Source organism: Hemicordylus capensis, chromosome 3, assembly GCF_027244095.1.
Source record: "Hemicordylus capensis ecotype Gifberg chromosome 3, rHemCap1.1.pri, whole genome shotgun sequence".
Lineage (NCBI taxonomy): Eukaryota > Metazoa > Chordata > Lepidosauria > Squamata > Cordylidae > Hemicordylus > Hemicordylus capensis.
This window is the reverse complement of record NC_069659.1, coordinates 59,550,664-59,573,344: the sequence shown is the minus strand read 5'-3', so window position 1 is coordinate 59,573,344 and position 22,681 is coordinate 59,550,664.

Here is a 22,681-nt window from a genome sequence, read left to right as displayed (position 1 = left end):
AAAAACTTCCTGAATGGCCATCTCTTACTAATACAATAAATTTAGAAATTTCTGTTTTCTTTCGGGATTTCTTCATTGATTAAGCCCAACAGAAAGGGTTCAAATCTCTTGTGACATAAATTTGAGAATCTTTTTAAACTCCTAATAAATCATATCCTAAGGCCTCTTTACTTCTCTACAAAACTGCCACAAATGATGAAAGGACCCCTCGCTTTCTCTACATCTGTATTGGAGAATACTGTTTCTATAATATGTGGAAAGCAGGAGATGGGGAGAGACCAGCGGCAGCCCTTTTATGAGGCAAGGTAAGGTGGTTACCTCAGGCAACAGATTATTGGGGTGCCAGCAGGGAGAAAAGATGCCTCCTGCCACAGCTATTGGAGCAGCTCTTTGGGACTGATCTGATCCTTGCAAACTTTGCAAAGAGGGTGGGGAGAAGAGAGAAGGTTGCCTCCCCTCCTCGCTCTCCTTGCAAAGCTTGCAAGGAGGATGAGAAGGGTCTGGTGGCAACTGCAATTCTCCCTGCACCCCTCACCATTTTCAAAGCTGGCTGGTTTTGAAATGTGGCTGGTCCCCACCTGGGACTTGCGACAGGCTGCATTTGGCACCTCACTTCTAGAGCCACAAGACCTTGGGAAGGACTCTATTTACCAACCCCTGCTACTGGGCAAGAGGCATTCTTTAAGAGATGGATCTCGTTAAGGAGAGATGCTGGTCTTGTGGTAGCAAGCATGGTCCCCTTTGCAAAGCAGGGTCCATGGGAGATTACATGTGTGAGCATTGTAAGATATTCCCCTTAGGGGATGGGGCTGCTCTGGGAAGGGCATCTGCGTGCTTGCATGCAGAAGCTTCCAAGTTCCCTCCCTAGCATCTCCAAGATAGGGCTGAGAGAGACTCCTGATAGGGATGTGTCAGGGAGGGAACTTGGGAACTTCTGCATGCAAGCATGCAGATGCCCTTCCCAGAGCAGCCCCATCCCCTAAGGGGCATATCTTACAATGCTCACACACTGCAAGAACTGATTTTTTAAAATTTGATTTGTTCCCAAATTGAATCACCTTAGGCTGTGCAGGCACAGGGCCCCCCACCTTTTTCTTGGCCCCCAGTTAGGAATGTCTTGCAGAGACACAGGAGCTTAAAACTGCCTTACAGCAACAACCTGTGCATGATTACTTGGAACAGTCCCATGGTGTGCACAGAGAGACCTACTTTAAAGTAAGCATGCCTGATATTGCAGCCTGAACGCAACAGCAGTTTTGGGAGAGGAAAGGACTTGGCATTTGTTTGGGGCTGGCATGCACTCCAGGTGCCCCCACCCCTGACTCAGCAGAGATAAGGCCTATTTTCTGGCCAATATTGTTGGTTAAAAATTGTGGGTCCCTTGGTGGGGTGGGAGGGAAATGAACAAGTAACCAATAACTGCTTCCATTAATATTTTAAAGAATTATATATATAATCTTTATTACGGTCGTTGACCAGCACAAGTTGTAAAACAGTAATACTATACAATAAATGCAATATAAAGAAAGTGTTGCAGTATTACGGAGATTAAAATTGATGTAGCAATAAGACTGAGGGGGAGGGAATCTAAAAAATACAAAATATATTGTTCATATTTTTCTATGAAGAAGTCAGGCCAAACATCTGCAAGAATATTTGCCAACAGCCTTCAGATTGGGGCAGTTATTCCTCTCTCCAGAGTTACTCAGGAATAATCAGGCATGCTTTTGTTAATGATTTTTTTTAAAAAAAAAATTGGAACTGGTTTGAGAACTACAGAACAGTGCATTTGGAGAAGCATGTTTTGGTTTTTTTGGTTTTTAAAAAAGGTTGGTCTACAAAGCATTTTTACTGCAGAGGTAGATGGGCTATGGAAGAAGAGTGATAGGCTTGGAGGTGGGGAGAGCTGGATGGGTGGTACTGATGAGGACTTTGGGTGTTGTTGTGGACAGAGCTGGTTGGAGCTATAAGGACTGTCACTTTTGCTTGGAGAACAGCTGTTGCTGCTGCTCTGCATAAAAACTGGAAGAGTCTTTTGAGAGCTGAATTACATCTGAAAGGCATTTTAACAGTTTTAGCTTAACATTCCAAAAAAACCCAAAACTTAATTATCCTATATAAAAACAGTCTCTTAGAAAGAAGATTCTCTGTTCCCTTAATTTTGATCCTTTAAGAAATGCATTCTATCAACCATCTTTCTTTTGGATGTGAACTTTTCCAGTGTTTCCTCAGTATTTATGACATTGAAAATTAGCCTCTTTTCAATGAGGTTCCCCTGCCCCGCTATATGCTAGGAAGATGGAGAGGTACTTGGCAGCAGCTGTTAACCCACCTGCAGCGACAGCTTCTGTTTCATTTCATCTGCTGAATTCTCAAGCCACCAGACTAATGTTTACTTGTTCACAATTAAAGGCACCACATGGTCCCCTGAGATCCAGGGAGAAAGGAATGTCAGAGCTTTTCAGCAGGAAGCCCAAGCAATGTTCCTTGTTTAAATATTGGATCGCCATTGAGCCTATGTACGTCCTGGAATGCTGAGTTGGCTAATGGCAGGGCAGTAATAAGCCTTTGACTTGGTATACAAGCATCTGCTCAATAGTAACACCTGCTCCTGTGCCAGGAGTGCTGAGCAGCATATGGACCTGCCTCCCATTTTATGAACATCCTCACAGGAAGCTATCATTGTAAAAGCTATTTAAGAGTATTAAAATATTCAGCAGCTTAACCTGAAATACACTTGGCAATAGCAACAATTTAAAATGTAATGTACTTGTTAGCACAAAAATGTTCTTTCTATGGAAGCATCATTATGCAATCTCAGGAAATGAACAGATGCCACAGAGGAGATGACAACCAGGAGAAATTCTGAGATACAGACCCTCAGGTTTTCAGAGTTCCTTTTCAAAATCTGGGCAGTGGGCTACCACAACTCAACCACCACTTTCCATATCTTCACCTTAAGCAGAGGAGCGCAGCAGGATTCCACCAGGCTGCATCTGAGACGAAGATGCTGAGAGAGTCAGCATAACATAGTGGTTAGAATGTTGGACTAGGACCGGGAAGACCCAAGTTCGAATTCCCATTCAATCATGAAACTCACTGGGTGACTCCAGGCCAGTCATGTATCTCTCAGCCTAACCTACCTCACAGGGCTTTTGTGAGGATAAAGATAACCATGTACACTGTTCTGCTCTCCTCAGAGGAAGAGAGGGATATAAATGTTAAATAAAAAAGAAAAATTAAAAGGAAGCACTGAGGCCACTTTCATCATCCTGGTGGGGCCCACTGCTGTTGGTCTCCTCCCCTCTCAGAACTTCCCAGGTCACCTGGCTGCACATGCAGGAGAGGCAAAATAGTGAAGCCCTTTCCATCAGCCTGGCTGCAGCAATTGCAATTTGGCTTCTCCCCTCCCAGAACCACCTCCATCAGCAGCTGTCCCACCTGGTCTTTATGTAGCTTCATTATATATGAAAGAGCTGTGGGTGTAGAAATTTGCTTTCTCCCCCTTTTCTTCCCTTTGTATGATGCATAAGTTACCAGAAATCAAAAGGGCAGCTTAGTCATATTGTTAGCCTCCTTTATACATAGCAGTGCTGGTGTGCCTGCTGCTACCTCTGTGGTTAGTTGTACACTGGTCTGGAAAAATGTGGTTCAACTTAATGCTGGGGTTGTATACTATAAAGGCAGCTCCAAGACCCACTGGGATCTCCCACTGGGAGGCACATCACTTGCATATCATATAAATGCAAGTGCACCATAAGAGCAATAGTGGACAGAAGTAGTCTTGGACAGGTTTAGTATTTGGACAGGGTTAGAAGCAGAGGTGGTGGCAATGTTAGTGATGGCACTGAGATTTGTAAGATAGGAGGAGTCAGAAAGATGAACTGAAGAGTCCCTACCAAACCCATTACAAAATGAGCCCCAAGTATTACCAACATCCAGGCCAATTCATTATGGGTTCATCCTGCACCATCAATTCCTTCCTTCTGCTACATACTACCCCTTCCCTTTCCCATTCATATGTACCTGGTGGTGGCTACAATGACTGCAACTCAGTCGTAGAACACACACTTTGTATGCACAAGGCCCCAGGTTCAATCCCATGTATCTCCAGGAAGAACTGGCTTTCTACTGTCAAACTGACCCCTGCCTAAAACTAAAACTTGGATTGCTGTTGTCAGTCAGAGGCCCCATTCACACATATAGGGCCTGTTGGAAAAGTGACCTGAGGCTTCTCTCCCCAAACTCCAAATTGAACCCTTGGTTTGTAGTAAGTTTTGCTGCTCCTATCTGAGGTCAGCAGCCGGCTGCTGTATGTCAAATGCAGCGGATCCTCCAAAACCAGAGTTGAGGGAGGAAGTTCCTCTCTCTCTCCATTCTGATTGGTTGCTGCAGCTGTCCTTCATGTGAAGGAGGAAGCCCAGCAGCCAGCTCCCCGACCTGTACAGCCAAATCCCCATCCTCTCTGCAGACTCCTTGAATGCAGTTTGGGTCCCACAATACGTTTGAAAGTAGACAGGTGAGTGCACGGGGGAGAGCAGGGTGGAACTGCAGGTCCATTGGACCCTTGGTTCCACATTACGTGTGAATGCAGCCTGTGTAAACAATACTGACCTAGACTGACCAATGGTCTGACTTAATAGATGACAGCTTCATGTGTGGTTATGGGGAGACCACCTAGTGGGGTCTGCGTTAGGCCAGAGGCTCTCCCATAGCAGTATTCTGGTTGAAAGGAACAAAAGTAAATACAACTCCCATGACTCTGGATGCACTAGTAGGGTTGTCAGGAACCATGGGTACTACATTTCTCATAATTCTTGATGCCTGGGATGCTTCCCATACTTGCAATAGAATCCCAGGCACCAGAAACTGTGAAAAATATAGCTTTCCTGATCCCTGAGGTTCCTGTTCTTTGCAACAAGGAAGTTGGAATGGGGACATCAAGAACATAATGTGTGGGGCTTTCTTATTGTGTGTGTGTGGGGGTGGGGCTTTCTTATTGTTTTATTGTCTTAGTGTGGGGCTTTCTTGTTGTTTTCCTCTGGTAATTTGATGAGGAGAGAGAAGAGAGATGTTGAGGAGCCCTCCGGGCCCTCTTGTACTGCCAGTGACAGCAGTGAACTTTGGACTGAACTTTGGGATATGCTTGGAAAACTAATTATTTCCCAGGTTTTTGTTACCACCAATCAATGCGGGGGGTGTGTGTGTGAGGGCAGAAAGAAAGAGTTCAGTCATGACTAGAACTGATACAAGTATGTGTAAACAATAGGTAACTTAAATCTAACTTTTGACTAACTTTTCTGAATCAGAACCTTTGTGTACTGTTCGCTATCCTCAAGCGGAGCTCACCAGGGATTAAAAAGTAAGAGATGATTCAGCTAAACTGCCCCTGCCTGCTCACAAAAATAACTGGTCACACCACCAGTTCAATGTGCATTAAAAACAGCTATCTGGAAAAGTAGATGTCTGATCAGTCCTTCAGTAGTTTAGACTGCTTTTTAGACTGCAGTGGAGTAAGTGTTCTTACCCAGGCTAGCTTGAAAAATCATTGTGGCTGTGCAACAGAAAAAAAATGAATGATGGTTTGTTTTCCCATCTGCTGTAATGGTGAAGTGGCTGCATGGCTGGAGCCCACTGTTTTTGTGAATCAGCTCTAATGAAAGATGCATTTTGAAGATACAATTGACTCAGATAGATAATTCGGATAGATTGCACAGTGGGACTGATCTTAATGTGGTGTATTCATGAGATGCATGTTGGACTTTCTTTTCTCCAGAACCATGACCTAGCACTACTCTTCAGAGCCAAATAGATCTTTTAAAATGTGCAGAAAGTGAGCGGGCTTTAGCAGATATAAGATATAAGAAACACAAAACAGATTGGAAGCAATGGTAGAAATCATATTTATTGGCCATTCTGACAATTGCCAGCAAGGATAGGTGGTTCTTTCATACTTCCAAGCAAGTGTAACAATATTAGGCATACCCATTTGCTAATTTAAGTAGGTATTGAAAAGAAAGTTTGTTCATTTTGTGCAATGCAAGTTCAGAGGTAAACTGTGTGTGGAAATCAATATAACATTAACATCTCCCATAAATGCCAGCCATGGAGCTCTTTCCTGAATCTAAAGTCAAGGTTTCATGAGAAAGCTGAGGCCAAAGTGGAATTGAGAGTGAATTCAGTTGGTAGCATCCCTCATGAAACAGCAGCCTGTGACTTTTGTGGGGGAGCTTTCAGATAGGAGTGCTAATTCTGTAACCAGCAGGAAGGCTTCTGTACCATTCTAAAATGTCACATAGTCACTCTGAACATCTCTGAACTGAGACTAGCTTTCCCCCATGGTATTCCCAAATCAAATGGCAAATGCTGTACAGAAATCTGCTCTGTATGAATAGAAAGGACCCACAGTGTAATTTTCTTTCTGATAAATGGTAAAGGCTATCAGTTATTCTGCTTTAAAGCAAAGGCAAATTCTCAGATGAGCCTTGAGAATGAAATATTGCTGATGGCAAGTAGCCTTATGAAATTTTAGTCTAATATGGAAGATTTAAAATGTTCTGGCATTTGCCTGTACAGAGTACAACTTTTTGTTCTGAGAGTTGCTATCACCCACTCCATGGGCATCCAAATCCCACTTCATGGGCATCCAAGAAGGGGCAATCTCCCCTCCCCAGCTCAGTCTCATGCTCAGAGGCAGGAGGCCTCTGTATACCAGTGGCAGGGATGTAACAGCAGGAGAGGGTGCATGCCTTCAGCTCTTGCCTATAGGCTTTCCAGAGGCATCTGGCGCAAGGTTGCCAGAACCTAAGGGGTATACTAGTGGGTCAAATGGGCCATAAGCCACTGTGTGAAAGAGATAGACCTTGGGCCTTATCTAGCAGGGCTGTACTTATGAGCCAGTCCTATTGAATTCAATGGGACACACTTCTAGATAAGTGGGCATAGGTTTGCAGCCTTTGCCCCCCACCCTGGAAAAAGCCCTGTGAATACTCATGACCCACTCCTTTAAAAAAAAAGAGAGAGAGAGAGAGAGACCCAAGAGAATTAAGAGTTCTTAGGTATCCACCAAAAGGAGCTAGCTTCCATAGGTCTATATATACCTTATTACTACCTGTAAATGATTTCCCATGGCCTGTTCTTCTCTTCTCAAGATATAGGCCACCTTCAAATGTAACGCAGAACAGTGGGTCCTATTGACCCTTGGTTCTGTGTCCCCACCCCCCCTCCACTTTTCAGGAGAGCTGCCTCTCTGCAGTCACAGTGAGACTGCAGAGAGGCAGGGGACAGAAGGACAGCCTGCAAAGCCAATCGTGCTGGAGTGAGATAGGATTTTCTGCCCTCCACTCTGGTTCCATAGAGCCAAAACAGCGGTGCCAGCACTCAAATGTAACTCTGGTGCCACAGAACTGGAGGTAAGGGCGATGGAATCGTACTCTGATCAAAAGTTCAGAGTGGAATTTGGAAAGAAAAACCATGGGTCCCTTCTCTAATTCTGGTTTTGCCAGTTTGGATGTGCAGCTTGGGAAACCAGAGGTCAAGGGACCTCCAGTTTCTTTGTACATCCCTGTGTTCCCACTATTTAGGTAAGAAGATGTGGATGCCCAGCACTGGAACAATACAGTGGTAAAACAGAAAACAAAAGCAAGATTTACTGTGGAAAATATACTTAAGTCAAGCAGATAAAAAGAAATATAAAATGGCATCCAACATGATTGTGGTAGTTCCTTTTTTAAAATAATGTTTACATTATACATATTTGGGGACAGACTTTAGCTTAGTGGAAGAGCATCTGCTTTGCATGCAGAAGTCTCAGGTTCAATCTCTGGCATCTCCAGGTAGGGCTGGGAAGTATCCGCCTGAAACCCTGGAGGGCTGCTGCTAGTCACTGTAGACAATAATGAGTTAGGTGAATTGAAGGTCTGACTGTGTATAAGACAGCTTCCTATTACAGGAGAGTAAAGCAAGGACTTTCAGTCAACACATCTTTCAAGATACAAAATTCATTTATAAACCATAGGATTAGCAAAATTCAGGACAATGTTCATCTATATAATGTATATACAATATGTTTACTCATATAAATGTATGCTCATAATATAGCTTGGTCTTTTTCTGGTCTTTAACAAAATTCATTTACATATATTTTTAGATGAATGTTAAAGCAAAACTAGCATTCAGATTAGCTGTAGCTCTGATTGGGGTTTTATCTTTAGACTTAAAGAAGAAAGGATTGTCTTGGAAAATGAGAAGCTGTCTGACATCTTGGTAGCCACAGATTTGGTCATTCTGAATGTATCCAATGAAAATCATGTGTCAGGATAGCTTTAAGATAAACTGGTGTGGTTTCCCCCCTATATCATGGAAATTCATTACTGGTGGAGTAACATCATAATCCCATGTGAGGCAAAAAACCCTATCTCCATGCCTTTTTGGAATCCTCCTTGGCAATGAGCATTTACCAAAGCCTTAAATGCTATTTTGCAAGGGAAAGAAAGTAAAATTGGCAGACATGATGAGGAAAATTACTCAAAGCAGTTCCATTGAAATTAAAAGGACAAGTTAAGCAATGCCTAAAATTACTCAAAGAGACTACTCTGAATAATTTTCCTTATCATGTCAGCCATTGTAAGAATTTTGTTAATATAATAAGACAGTCATCAGATAGTTATCATAGGAAAACTCAAACTCAGTTCAAAGAAAAGATGAAAAACTCTAATATCCACATGGTTGTATATGGGAAGTGTACACGCCGGGCTTCCTATGAAGATTTTACAGTCAAAGTTTAATATACATGCACATAGATGTATGGGGGGAAATACTAAACCACATATTCATTAAGTGGATATCAAAAGGTAATCTAAATAAATGTTTCAGAAAGATTCATGGGTTCAAACTACCAAGAGGATAATGAAATTCCACAATTGTGGGAGAGTCACCAAGAATATTCTGGAAATCTGGTACATGGATGCATTAATCACCCATGCATTAATCATGGAAGCATGAAATAGCAGGGGCCTGAGAGGAGTTGGGAGGAGGCTGTTTCGGAAGTATATGAGTTCCAAGCCAGTTAGAGCAATCTAGGTTAAAACTCATGTCTTAAAATATGGTATCCTAAACAGCTGTGTTGTTTCCTCCATATTTTATGAAGGAATTCATTTCATGAATGCTGTGTTCCAAGCTTTCTTTGTAAACAGCCAACCCCTTAGGGAGTGGGGCTTGTTGCTGGAAAATAGAGCCGGTACGATGATAGCAGGAGATACTATAAAATTACATATGTTAGATATTCATTTTCTCTCTGGCAGTTGGCTGAGGGGAAGGCTACAAAGATATCTATGAGGGAAAGTTAACAGCTGTTCATTTTTCTCAGTGGACAAACAGATTAAGATGAATTCCTCCGGCACCCCTAATGAGTATATGTAAAAGAATGGGTTTCAGGGAATGGTGGCATCTGTCATAGTTGATGCATAGTGGAGAACCTCCACATTCAAATTAGAGTTGACTAGCTGAATTTTAATGAGGGTTTTCCTCCATCAGTTTATGTTATGCATGCACTAAAAGACCACAATTCCAGTTGGAGTTTGATATGGCTTGTTTTTAATGCTCCCTCACGTCACTTATCAAACTCCTTCATGACATTTAGAAAACTCATTCTTCTGTGCATTTGCTCTTCAAGATGTCAACAAGCGTAAAACTAGCTTGGGTTTAAAAAAAAAGTTTTGGGGGCAAATCAGAGTGCATAAGGAGAAATTAAGCCACCCTTTATGGACCAATCTGTGAGTGTATTTTACAGTTTTAAAAAACGTATATAAACACATTTGATGGTGCATAATACAGTTCATTAACCACCCTTCAGGCTGACTAATTGTGCCAGATGGTATAATTTTTATGTGAATGTGGTTTTCCATTAATTACTTCATTCTAATACTTTCTTTAAAAAAATGAGAAAGGTGCATTCTCTCATTTAATGTGGGCCAAAATGGAAAGGAAGAATGAAGGTTAAAAAGATGAACTGAGATTCTGGACACACCATAGGCTCTAAGGCAGGTCACACAATCGACCTTTGTCCTACCTAGGTTTAGGAGCTGTGCACACTCCAAATTTTCAATTGTGTGTGAGCAAACAACTAGGTAGGATGAGGTAGGAGTGATGCATAACAATAGAACCAGGGGTCATCCCATGAAATTGATTGCCAAGAAATTTAGGATGAGTACAAGGAAGTACTTTTTCACACAACACATAATCAACTTGTGGAATTCTCTGCCACAAAATGTGGTGACAGCCAACAACCTGGATAGCTTTAAGAGGGGTTTGGATAACTTCATGGAGGAGTGGTCTATCATTGGCCACTAGTTGGATCGCTAAAGGCCACCTCCAGCCTCAAAGGCAGGATACCTCTGAGTACTAGTTGCAGCAGAGTAACAGCAGAAGAGAGGGCATGCCCTCAGCTCCTGCCTGTGGGCTTCCTTGGGGCATCTGGTAGGCCACTGTGTGAAACAGGATGCTGGACTAGATGGCCTTTGGGCCTGATCGTCCTACCATACACAAAGCAACGTGTGTCCTACACAGTCTTCAATTGTGTGAACTGCCTTTCTAACTATTAAGTCATGATTAAGTTGCATTGAAATTAATTTGACTGAGGCTTTCATGACTAACTTGTTTTATTTATTTCAATGAGATTTGGTCAAAACTAATTTAAGTAGCTCCGGAGGAAGGTTAAGGTTCTTCTCATGATCAGAGAGTCCTGGGTAGGAGAGGGTTAACACAGGAATCTCTGGACATCTGGGGCATCGGGAGTCCTCCCTACCCAGTGACTCCAAGCTTGGGTAGCCCAGATTTGCTACCCAAGCTTAAAGTGAGGTAGGAGGAAAGCAGAGCCCGTCCTATATCACGTTCAGATTGTCTGTGCGGCTGCTGCTTTTAAACTGCTCCTGGGCAGCCGATGGCCATGTTTACCATAAGGTTTTGAGGCTTGTGAGCCCAAGGAGGGGAGCACTGCTTCTGTACTGAGGGTTGCCTCTCTGCTGATCACACGTGCATTGTGGGATAGTGACAGAGCCAGCTTGCCCCCCTCATCTCCACTATGGAGATCACTTGCACCTTTCTTGTGGGCATGCGAATGGCAGAGCCATGAACATGCTCTGGTTGTCTGCGAGCTAGAAGGCAGGATCCTGCCTTCCCTCCAGCTCCCTCCCCCCACCCCCCTCAATTTTGTCATGTGAACAAGCCTGTTATATTTCTAAGCTCAGTAAATAGAATTAAGTTCCATTTAAATTAGTTTCATTATATATTTTGTTTAGGTGGTGCTCAGTACACTCTTCAAGTGAGAAACCTTCTGTAACCTGCACAGTTACCTGGTTCTGGGGAGCAGCTAATGAGTATGAAATCACAGCCACAACAAAAACAATAAACTAACAACATAAAAACATCAGCAGCAGAAGAGATAAGGCTGATTCATGCAATCAAAAGCTGGCTAGGAGGTACGTCCAGCTAGGCTTTCAGACCCATGCACACTTCCAAAACTGACTGTCTGTTGGCCAAAATCGAGGTAAGAGGACAGGAAATCAATTGTGTACTAGTTGTGGTCTGGGTAGAACAGCATGGCCAACTAACAGTTTACCCAGCATTTTGTCTAGGGTGTAGGAAAAGCATGTCCTGCTCCATCCTACCCAGATTATGGATAGCAGACAAGCATTTTCCCATCCTCCTACCTTGATTTTTGCAGACACATGGCCGGTTTTGGGGAGCATGCATGGGTCTGAAAGCTTGGCTGGATGCTTCTCCTACCCGGCCTTTGATCGTTTGAACAAGCCTATTAACACCATGAAAATTAGTATGTAAAAGGCCTGGGAAACTAAAAAGGGATTTGCCTGGCACAAAAAGACATCAGGCAGAGGGCCTAGCAAGCGTCCCTGAGAAGAGTGCTCCAGTTCTCCAACGCCCAGAGAACCCTTGTCTAGTCACTACCTGCTTCATATCCAAAGGTGGCGGGACCTCAATATAAGAACATAAGAACAGGATCAGGCCCAAGGCCTATCTAGTCCAGTATCCTGTTTTGCACAGTGGCCCACCATATGCCTCTGACAAGCCCACAGGCAACAACGGAGGGCATGCTCTCTCCTGCTGTTGCTCCCCATCAACTGGGATTTAGAGGCATCTTGCCACTTGAGGTGGCCTATAGCCCTCAGACTAGTAGCCATTTATAGACCTGTCCTCCATGAATTTATTTAAATCCCTCTTAAAGCCATACAGGCTTGTGGAAGAGAATTCCATAGGTTAATTATGCATTGTGTGAAAAAGTACTTCCTTTTGTCAGTCCTATATTTCTTGGCAATCAGTTTCATGGGCTGACCCTGGTTCTAGTGTTATGCGTGGGGGAGACACTTTCTAGAGACTGAAGAAGGGCCTCAGAGATGGATCTTCATAATGGAGGATATTAATACGGGAGAAGATGGTCTGTATACCAAACCATTGAGGATGTTAAAGGTTAAAATCAGCACTTTTAATTGGGTCTGGAAATGGACCAGGATATAGGGTAGCTGTCTTATGACTGCGAAGATCTCATCCATTGGACTGGTTCCAGTTAGTAAACTGGAACTCTGCCTTCCTCACTAATTGTAAGAATAACTAAATGTGAGGCTTACACTAACTAGTTTTAAAGTGCCAGAGGCTCTAGTGCCCTACTCCCGGTTTCACCAAGGCAACTCAAAGGCCAATGGCCTTGCTGACCTGATCCTTGCTGGTTCACAGCATTCTCCTGGCACTCGCAGGAAAAGAAATGGCAGCCAGCCAGCTCAGGGAAAGTCAGGGGACATGGGGAACCATTAGATCCCCTCTTGGCCTGAGATAAGGAGTCACCTGAACTTGGTTTCTGAGTTTGAACTTCTCATCCAAGGAAGAAAGTGCTAACAGACTCCCTTAACCTCACCTCATTGCCCTAGAATTTGATCACCAGCCCTACTTAGGCCATATTATTTCGACGCTGGATCCCAGTGGTACCCATGCTAGGAAGACCTGATAATCTACCTGCCTTCAGCCACATCTGCTACAGCTGTTCTTTTGGCGGTTTTATGTCTCTGGGTGGTTTTATTGCTGGGCCTTGACAACTAGTTTCTGAACTGCTTCAAAAGCAATACATTGCAACAATCCAAGTAGGATGTTATCAGAGCATGAAATACTGTGGCTATGTCTCTTTAGGAGAGGCTGTAAGTGATGTACGAATGTCAGCTGGTAAAAGGTACTTTGTGGCACTGAGGACAATTGAGCCTGTTCTGACTGAATGCATCCCCAGGCTATGAAGCTGATCATTCAGGGGAAGTGCAACCACATCCAAAGAGGCCAAGCACCTGAACCACCCACCAACACCATCTCTTACCTATGGAACCTACTTCCATATAAATGTGTTTTGGATTAGTATAGCAACAATATTGGATAACTAGCAAACAAATCTGTTTCTTTATAGGTTAATTTCCCTTCCCTAGGCATTTTCTTGGAAAAATCTATTACTGGATTGATTGGTTTTATGATGCCAGGAATCCAGATTACCCCCCTTCCTCCCATATTCCCCCAAGGGTGCAGACAGAGGAAAAGCTTAAGTGAGGAAAAGCTCATCACTTAATTTTTTTTGCAGGTGAGGTGGGGGAGGAAGAATCATTTGTGGCATGGGATTGTTTTGTGAGGGAGTAAAGTCAAATGAGGGGGGAACTTCTGAAATGCTAGGGGGTCGTCCTGAAATGCTTGGGTGGGATCCGTACCCATTCAAGCTCAAGTAAGTTACACAGTTTTTATGTTTTAAATAAAGATTGATCCTTATCCCTAAACTCTTCATCTAGCATATCATTGTGGGAGAGAGAAAGGTTGTATAAAGTGAGGATTTCCAAATTACTTTAATCCCTCACATTCTCTAATGTTTAATCAATAGGAATACTCCAGTTGTGGAAACAGCATCATAAACACTCAAGTAAAATATTGAAGAATATTTGTGTCCTAAAGATGAATAGATTCAGGCTGCTAAGCTCTTGATAATGAGCCTTCAAAAGTACTCACTGAGGCTGGCTTATGATTAGGAGCAGCAAGAGGACAGGAAGGTCAGGAAGAAATGGATAAATAAATGACAGGAAAGGGCAAGGGACAACCAGGCCAGCAGATTCCAGGAGGAGGAGGAAGTAAAGGGAGAAGGTATCAAGGGCACAGGGCATTATAAGGATAGGAAAGGAAACAAGGGGCAGAAAATTAGGGGAGGGCTGAAGAGATCCAGAAACAGCTGAAAGTAGCAGGGAGGAGATAACAAACAGCAGAAAGTGTGAGGGATAGAGAGGTTTGCAAATAACAGAGACGTGCAGAAAGAGGGGTTACCCAGACATGCAAATTGCCTGCATGCATGCGTGGCTGCCTCGAAAATGGCTGCTGCGCACTTACAAAGAGCTGAAACAGTCCTGAAATGGGCTGAAACAGCCCTCGACGAAGACCAGACCAAGCCCTCGGTGGTGGTAAGTCCACCTTTTCAAAAAACAAAATTTAACATTGCTGGCACACCCGAACCAGGCCTGCTCTGGTTCAAGGTTGAGCTCTTGAACCGAGCCAGTTTGAGCTTGAGCCTGCTTGAAGTCGAGCCGGTTCACACATCCCTAGCAGAAAGCAGACATGGACAAGAATATTCTCCAACCACTGATCCACCTCCCCTCCCAATATTCTTCACTAGGAGAGCAGCAGAATATTTAAGAGAAATATTTTCCAATACACAAATTCTCACCTCATGAATTTCTTCGCGCAGGAATAATTTGCATAACCATAGAAGGATCACTGGGGCATGGGTAACAGAAAAACCAGATCTTCAGAATACCTTAGGGAACAATACTCATGGGTGGCGAGGGGGGATCCAATGAATTTAGAGCTTTTTTTTTTTTTTTTTTAAAGCATGCACGAGCGGCTGACTGAATCCATTAAATTTCATAACCAAGTTATGAATAAAATCACAGGTTTTTCAAGATCAGAGAAAGAAAGCCCCTCATCATTTTGGCAAATCCAGACATCCAGCAAAAGCACAGGAGCGATTCAAATAACCAGTTTTCTCCCTTCATACAATGATTTGTGCAACTGTGGAGTGTGGGATGAGGATCTGTTAAGAAAGTAATAGAACGGAGGACAGAAAAACATCCACTGAGGCTTCACATTATATGATGCAAGAAGTCACCCTGGACCTAATGTTCAATTTTTAAAGCAACAGGAGACTTTGATATTCTAGGTTAGGCAACCCTTAGGGACAGGATGCAAAGGTCTGTAAGCAGATTTATGTGGATTGTGTCAAACTATTTCATAGATAGAAGGTCAAAAGGAGGATAGGTTGCTTTTAACATAAAAATAGGTATGTAACTGAAATTAAAACTGTTCCAAATATAGAATGGCTCATTAAAATGTGGGATATTATTAAGATGGTAAAATTAACAGCTTATAAAACACAACTGAAAGGTAAGACAGAAGAATATTATCAGTGTTTATCTGAATGGGAATTTAAAATACCATCATATATGAGATTGATGGAGACCTGTATTGACCTATTTATCCTAAGAGTACTTGATTCAGCAAAGGCATATGATCTATTTGAATACTGTCTGTGTTAAACAGAAATTATGAATGTCTTGCATTTAGAATACTTAGCATTTTATGAGTTATACTGTTAATACTGCCTGTAATATGTAACAATCAATTAAATCAATATATATGTTAAAAAAATTAAAATATGTTCTATTCCATATTGTTAGTCTAAAGCAGTGATTTTCAAACTTTCTACTGTGACTCCTGAGGTTGTGGACAAGCTGATTGGAATGGTGCAATCTACCATCTGTTCTCTTGTCCTTTGCACGGCATGGCTTATACTATCTGGCAGGGGGGTTGTTGTAGCAGGCCTGGTAGAAATTATAGCTGCTTCTCTGAGGGAAGGCAGGCTGCCTCCTTGTCTTAAGGAGGCAATTATTAGACCACTTCTGAAGAAGCCTACCTTGGATCCCTCAGAGTTGAGCAACTACAGGCCTGTCTCCAACCTTCTGTGGCTGGGCAAGGTAATTGAGAGGATGATGGCCTCCCAGATCCAGACGGTCTTGGAGGAAACTGATTATCTAGACCCATTTCAAACTAACTTTTGGGTGGGGGGTGGGGTGGAAACTGCCTTGGTTGGCCTGATGGATGATCTCCAATTGGGAATGGACAGAGGACGTGTGACTCTGTTGTTCTCTTTGGACCTCTCAGCGGCTTTCAATACTATTGACCATAGTATCCTTCTGGAGCATCTGAGGGGGTGGGGAGTGGAAGACACTGCTTTGCAGTGGTTCTGCTCCTACCTCTCGGGTAGGTTCCAGATGGTGTCCCTTGGAGACTGTTCTTCAAAATCTGAACTTTTGTATGGTGGCCCTCAGGGCTCCGTATTGTTTAACATCTACATGAAACCACTAGGAGAGATCATCAGGAGATTTGGTGCAGGGTGTTATCAATATGCTGATGACACCTAAATCTATTTCTCCATGTCAACATCATTGGGAGAGGGCATAACCTCCCTAAATGCCTGCCTGGAGATGCTGATCTGTTAATTGAGGGATAACAAACTGAAACTGAATCCAGATAAGACAGAGGTACTCATTGTGCAGGGTCGAAACTCTGGAGATAAGTTTGAACTGCCTGTTCTGGATGAGGTCACACTTCCCTGGATGGAACAGGTATGCAGTATGGGGGTGCTTCTGGATCTGAGCCTCTCCCTGGTGTCCCAGGTTGAGGCAGTGGCCAGCTTCGGCTGATATGTCAGCTGTGTCCGTTTCTTGAGATAAACGGCCTCAGAACAGTGGTACATATGTTGGTAACCTCCAGACTGGATTACTGCAATGTGGGGCTGCCCTTGTGTGTAGTCTGGAAACTACAATTGGTACAGAATGTGGCAGCCAGGTTGGTCTCTGGGTCATCTAGGAGATACTATATTACTCCTGTTTTGAAAGATCTACACTGGCTGCCCATAAGTTTCTGGGCAAAATACAAGTCTTGGTTATAATCTAAAAAGCCGTAAACGGCTTTTGCCCTGGGTATTTACGAGAACATCTTCTTCGTTATGAACACCATCACCTGGCTACCAATAAGCCTCTCCATAACCATTGTTTAGAACTTGATTTTAGTCCCAAATCAGCTGGGATATACCTCAGTACTGCACTCAGGTCCTTCAGTGCAAGAGATGAATTCATCACTAAATTGATACACGTGATAACCTCCCTCCAGAAGCTTTGCACTGTGGGACAGTCCCAGAACATATGTATTAAGTCGGCATGAGGATTATGCCTTCAGTCTTGTTAACCAGGACAGGTGAAGAGTATCCCTCAACAAGCTTCAGATGAACTGTTTTGTAATTATGTTTGCTGTCACTGTGTTGTTTAATTGTTTACAGCTGTTTCTTGTTGAAAGCTGCCTGCAGCATTTTTAAAGTAAAGGCAGGGTATAATTTTTGCGAATTATAGATGAAAGAGACGAAAGTTTGGGTGGTATATAAGTTAAATAAATAAATAAAATACACACTGTTACAAAATACTCCTAAAACAACAACAGTCATCTGGTGTGCTAACATTGGGTACATAAAAATGTTTTGTATGTGCAATGAGGGAGAGGCAATTTCCCCGATATCCCCTTCCCTTTGTAGCCCACTGTGCTTGCCAAAATATGACTGCAAGATTCTCAGGGGCATATTTTTAGAAGACATAGAGAACTGCAGAAGAAAGAGGGGATTGGTGAAAATCATACACACACTCTATTGCACACACTAACCATTTTTCAGCTTGTGCAACATTATTTATTTGCTTATTTAAAACATTTATACCCCATCTTTTAAGTAAACTACTACTCAGGGCAGCTCACAAAATTAATAAAATAAATACAATATAAAACAATTAATAAAATTAATAAATGTTAAAAGACCAGTCTAAAACCATATGTAGAAGTTACAAATTTAAAACATTACAAATTCAAAGTTACAAGTTTAAAGCTAAAAGCTACATAAGAACAGCCCAGCTGGACCAGGCCCAAAGCCTATCTAGTCCAGCATCCTGTTTCACACAGCGGCCCACCAGATGCCTCTGGGAAGTCCACAGGCAAGAGGTGAGGGCATGTCTTTGTAGGGGAAGAATGGCAGTTCAGTCCACAAATAGGAGAGCAAAAAGAATTTGGTGAGAAAGCAGCAAAGCAAGAGGTCTTGAGACAGTTCTTTAAGTTCGGAGAACAAGGATTTATTTAGAAGTTTCAAAAGGATAGGAAAGCTGAGTTTAAGGCTGAAAGGGGAGAGAGACTAAACAAACAGCCATCTCTGGAGAGACAAAATGGAGACTAACACTGGAAGAAGAAAGAGGGGAGGAGTCCAGCACTTTTATCCATGACCCTAACACCCCACCCCCAGTGGTCACTATGAGACATTGCAGCTGAGAGCTGATGCTGCCAGGGTCCTAGGTTTAACAGCCTTCTCTCTTGCTGTTGCTCCTCTGCAACTGGAATTCAGAGACATCATGCCTCTGAGGCTGGAGGTGGCCTATAGCCACCAGACTAATAGCCATTGATAGACCTGCCCTCCATGAATTTAACTAAACTCCTTTCAAAGCCATGCAAGCTAGTGGCCATCACCACATCCCATGGCTGATAATTCCATAGATTAACTATGTGCTGTGTGAAAAAGTATTTCCTTTTGTTGGTTTTAAATTTCCCAACCTTCAGTTTCATGGGATGACCCCTGGTTCTAATGTTATGAAAGGAGAAAAATTTCTCTCCGTCCAGTCTCTTTACTCCATCTATAATGTATAACACCTCTATCATGTCTCCCTGTAGTCACTTTTTTCCTAAATCCAGATGCTGTAGCATTGCCACATAATGAAGGTGCTCCAGGCCCCTGATCATAATGGTTGTCCTCTTTTGCACCTTTCCCAATGCCAGGTGTTTGCCCTTTAATTTTAATTCAATTGTTATTGATATTGTTGTTGTTCACCGCCTAGAGTCTTTGAAGGAGGCAGTATATAAGAAATTTTCAATAAATAATAATAATAAAAAATAATAAATTCTACAATATCCTTCTTAAGATATGGTGACCAGAACTGTATGCAGCACACCAAATGTGGTCACACCATAGATTTATATAATGGCATTATAATACTAGCATTTTTATTCTCAAATGCCTTCCTAATGATCTCTAGCAGGGAATTAGCCTTTTTCACAGCTGCCTCACACTGAGCTAACACTTTTAATAAGCTGTCCACTACAACCCCCAAACCTCTCTCCTGGTCATTCACTGACAGCTCAAACCCCAACAGTGTATATGTGATGTTGGGTTTTGTTGCCCCAAGATGCATCACTTTACACTTGCTTATACTGGCCACTGTACGAAACAGGATGCTGGACTAGATTGGCCTTGGGCCTGATCCAGCAGGGCTGTTCTTATGTTCTTATATTGAGCCTCATTTGCCATTTTGTCACCCACTCACCAGTTTGGAGAGATTCCTTTTGAGCTCCTCACACTTTGTTGTGGAGTTCACTACCCTAGATACTTTAGTGTCATTTGCAGATTTGGCCACTTCGCTGCTTACCCAATTTCTAAATAATTTATGAACAAGTTTAAGAGCACTGGCCCCATTACAGATCTCCGAGGGATCCCACTCTTTATTTACTTCCATTGTGAAAACTGTCCACTTATTCCTAACCTCTGTTTCCTGTCTTTCAACCAGTTACCGATCGACACATGAACCTGTCCCTTTATCCCATGACTGCTGTGTTTACGCAAGAGCCTTTGGTGGGTAACTTTCTCAAAACCTTTTTGGAAGTCCAAGTATACTATGTCAATCGGATCACCTTTATCACATGCCTGTTGACACTCTCAAAGAACTCCAAAAGATTGGTGAGGCAAGGTTTATGTTTGCAGAAGCCATGCTTGTTCTCCTTCAGCAAGGCCTCTTCTTCTATATGCTTAACAATTTTGTCCTTAAGTATGCTTTCCATCTATCTAACTGGCACAGAAGTTAAGCTTCCTGTATCCTCTTGTATCCCTTCTTGAAAATTGAAATTATATTAGCTACTTTTCAGTCATTTTGTACAGAACTTGATTGTAGGGACAAGTTACATATTTTTGCTAGGAGATCAGGATTTTCACATTTGAGTTCCTTCAGAACTCTTGGGTGGATGCCATCTGGCCCTGGCAATTTGTTAATTTTTAGTTTTTCAAGACAGTTTAGAACATCCTCTCGTCACCTAAAATTGGCCCAGTTCTTCAGCATTCAAGCCTGAGAAGATCAATTCTGGAGCGGTTACATGAGGGGTATGTGGGTCAGTATCCTCTGCCGTGAAGACAGATGGAAATAACTCATCCAGCTTCTCTCATCCTCCTTTATAATCCCTTTCATGCCCTCATCATCTAAGGGTCTAACCACCTCCCTGGCAGGTTTTCTGCTTCTGATCTATTTAAAGACATTTTTGTTATTCGCTTTGACACTCTTAGCTATATGCTCCTCAAACTCTCTTTTTGCATTCCTTATTGTATCCTTGCATTTCTTTTGCCAGAGTTTATGTTTCTTTCTGTTCTCTTTCATTTGGACAGGACTTCCATTTTCTGAAGGAAGTCTTCTTCTCTTCTATGGCCTTTGTAACTTTACTTATTCACAGGGTCAGATTAACCTCTTTGCTGCCCATAGACAAAGAGGATTTTTGCTGCCAGAGGGAGGGGGCAAGGGGAAATTTTTCCCTTTTTGTCTATAAAATTAGCTGCTGCCACAGTGGGATGAGACGCACTGTCGGTGGCTCGTGGCTGACAGCGGGGATGGTGGATTTGGGCGAGGAGGGAAGACTATACCCCCTTGTTTTATCTTTTAAATTAAAGTGCCACCCATCCATGATTTATCTGTGGCAGCAGCAGCCCCTTCCATCCAGTAACATCCATCCCTTGCTTGCAAAAGGGGCTGGCATCACCTGGTTCATTCACTGTTCGGCTTCGACGAGCGAGCACTCCCTCTCATTTCAGGCAGCTGTTTGCTGCCTGATAACCTATTTCTCACTCCAGCAAGGGAGATAAAGCAAAATAAACACTGATCGCAGGCAACAGCTGCCCGAAATGATGGGGGAGCACTCGCTCAGGCTCTCCGGACCCCAGGCCATGCCTGCTTTGCATGTGAAATTGGCTGTGGCTGTTGGCTCTGTCTCTCTTTGATGCCTCTCTGATTTGCTTCTCCCTCCAGGTTACGCTCAGCATTTTGATTCAGAAGACTATAGCATGTCCCTAGTAACACATTTCCTTTCAGTTCTTGTATTGTCACCCATAATGATTTTGTGGCCCCCCTAGATTTTCTAGCTTATTGGTCTCTTTCCCTTCTTTAACATACCTTGCTACTCCACCCCCAATCTTCCCCTTGCTGTCCTTTCCCTAGAGTTTTTATCCAGGAATAACAATGACCCACTGATTCTCACTATTCCACCAGGTTTCTGTTATGCCCACTATATCTATCTTTTCATTAGTTAACAAGCACTCCAGCTCACCCATCTTGACTCAGAGACTTCTGGCATTGGTATATAGACAGCTATATGCTGAGAAACTTACCTGGTGTTGGTGTGTGCCCTCTCTCCTTTATTGCAATTTGACTGCATTTCCCAACATTGGTGGTTCCAATGCGCATCATGACAGCTGGCTCCTCTCTAGCACTAACAGCCTATCTAGACATAGTGTGATGTCCACAACCTTTGCACCAGGCAGGCAAGTCACCATGCAGTCTACACATGGGTCACGGCCAATCTCCCTTTACCTTATATATTGAATCACCCACTACTAGGAGGGCCCCAGCCCCCAGTGGAGTATACTTTGTGTGAGAGGAAATGGGTGCATCTCCCAAGGAAGGGGTCCATTCTAAGGGAGCATTCCCTTCTTCCTCCTCCTTCACTGACACCTTCCCTCTCATTGACAGCAAAGGCACCATCAGCCTGCATGTGGGATGCCTCTATCACATCCCTGAGAGTCACATTCACATATCTCTCTGCCTCCCTGTGCTTCTTCAGGTCAGCCACCTGGACTTCAAGTGGACAAACTTGTTCCATGAGAATCAGGAGCTCTTTGCACCAAGCACACACTCAGGACATCTGCTCCTCAGGCAGATAGTCATACATGCAACACTCTGTGAAATTCCCCTGGAAGCACCCCCTTCCCTGCTGGCATTCTACCTTCACAACTGGTTTGATTGGCTATTTAGAATATATAGACCTTGTTCATTTGAAAGCTATATCTAAGGTGCAGTTGTCAGCCGAGTAAAGAGCCGCCCCAAGCAGTATTGCACTGGAGAAGCAGGGTACAAATATTTTAAATAAATAAATAAATTTTAAGCTCTGACCTCCAGGAAAATTGTGATAGTGGGGTAGTACTCACTTTCTCTCCAAACTGGGTGTCTCCTCTGTGATAAGAGGGACCTCTTGTGTGCCTCCCTGCACAGTTCCCCAACAAACTCAGCTAAACTCCAGCAAAATGCCTTTGATAACTATTTACAAACCCCTTTTAGCAAATCTCCTGGGAGGAAAGCTCCTCTGTTCTGAGTCTTGTTTTGTCAAGATCTCCTTCCAAACTGAGCAAATTCAGGAATGTGGCCCCTCCCTATAGCTGTGTGACTCACCTGCAGCTAATCTCCACCCATTGTCTCTCTAGCAC